The following is a 1,772-nucleotide window of genomic DNA, read 5'->3' as shown; positions in this document are numbered from 1 at the left end:
CGCAGGCTTGGAGGGCCGAAGGGCCTGTTTCCTGTGCTGTATTGTTCTTTGTTCTTTGTTCAATGGTTCAAGAAGGCAGTCACCACCTCCTTCTCAAGAACAGTTAGGAATGGGCAATAAATGCTGGACCTTACACACACACATCCCAAGAACAAATAATTTAAATAAAGTTCTGCCTGGCTGGGCTGCTTGGGAAGAACTTTCCAGGCAGACAGCCCAATTCATGATGATCTGATGAACCCTTTACAATCAGGCCAGCATAAAGGCATAGTCCCTGTCACCATGGGTTCGGCAGCTATCCCAGGGGGTGATGGAAGAGAAGAAGGAGAATGAGGAGGAGTAAGAAGAGGAAGGGAAAGACAGCTGATACATCCATGTTCCAGTTGGCCTGTTTATGAATGAATTTTTTAAAAATACTTTTCCAATTCAATCAAATCAAATCCAATTCAGAGTCTCAACAAGTTGAGATATTTCAGATCCAGGTTGACAAGACAGGGTGAGCGACCAAACCACCCTGTCCTGGGCCTGATCTACATGAGCCAAGCTGATTGGAGAAGGGGGAGGTTCCTCCTCCAAGACTTGAGCTCATTTGCATCTTAGCCAAAAGGCCGAGATGCCGCTTTAAAAAATTGCTTCATATGAAACATACGAAGCTTCAGTGTAACCCAATGACCTCAACCAAGTGCGGCCGACCATGGGCTGCCGACCATACTACACTTGATCTTAGCCAAAAGGCCGAGAAGCGATGAACATTATGAATATATTTTAGGCTCCAGTTCCCTTGGATTATTGGGTTCAATATTTCCCCAGCTCCAGCACAATGTGTAACAGGCCATCATAATGTCACGCTGGCCACCATGCTGAAATAAAATCCACCTCATCATAAACATTCCATACCAATTTTATCCAATAACACATCCACTACTCCATCACACCTTTCACCCTTGTGCTTACTTATGGTTCCTGCTTTCTGTGGGCCTCTGCCTGGCCTGCTTCTCTGAGTGTCGCCCTGTGACTGCAGCATGGCGAATGGAGACTGCAGATGTTCTTGCAGGGTGAGCTCGAAGACTCTGGGCCTTGCAGGTCAGGCTTCTGACTGCTTCACCCTGGCACAGGAGACAGCAGTCTGGGCTGACTGACAAACAGGCATTGGTGAGTGGCAGTGGGAGAAACACGGATGCTGTCAGCCTGTGCGTGGAGGGGGGAGGAATAGCAAGATCCCGCTGCTGAATGCTGGCGTACATCTTGCGGACTGCTGTGAGACCGTTGGAGCCACTTTGAGTACTGGTACCAGCAGCCATGTTGAGAGCATTCTGAGCCAGGAATGCATCGAGCAGAGGTTTCATGATCTCAGTTGAATTAATATTAAACAACGTGTACCTTGGGCAGGAGGAGGTGGGGGGGAGGGGGTTAGTCCAGAGGGCAACTGGTGAATCCCTTGTTTACCTCCACAGTCCTTTTCATCATGCCTTTTCCCCAATTCTTATTTCTCTCCATTCAATATGTTTTCTTCGCTGCTGCATCATATCTGCACCTCATACCATGGGAGGATTAATTATTGAAAAAATCCCACAATAACCACACGAGTTGAAGGATAACATGTTTTATTTTGAAAATGTGGAATTCTGCAATGTAAGCAACTTAGGTGTTACGATGCGCAATGACCTTTAAAATAATGGAATCATTATGTTATTTTCCACTTTGCCATTTTCAATATAGCTGGAAAATTTAATGTAATATTATCATTCCCTCAGCTCCCCCCCTGCCCCCCC

At 46.4% G+C, this 1,772-nt stretch overlaps 1 pseudogene; it reads right to left on the bottom strand.

The window, feature by feature from the left end:
* Window positions 1–541: 541 nt before the first annotated feature.
* On the bottom strand, window positions 542–747 carry LOC144507442 (U2 spliceosomal RNA; annotated as a pseudogene).
* Window positions 748–1,772: the final 1,025 nt, after the last annotated feature.

The sequence above is a fragment of the Mustelus asterias genome, chromosome 18, assembly GCF_964213995.1.
Source record: "Mustelus asterias chromosome 18, sMusAst1.hap1.1, whole genome shotgun sequence".
Lineage (NCBI taxonomy): Eukaryota > Metazoa > Chordata > Chondrichthyes > Carcharhiniformes > Triakidae > Mustelus > Mustelus asterias.
This window is presented reverse-complemented; position numbering and strand designations above follow the sequence as displayed.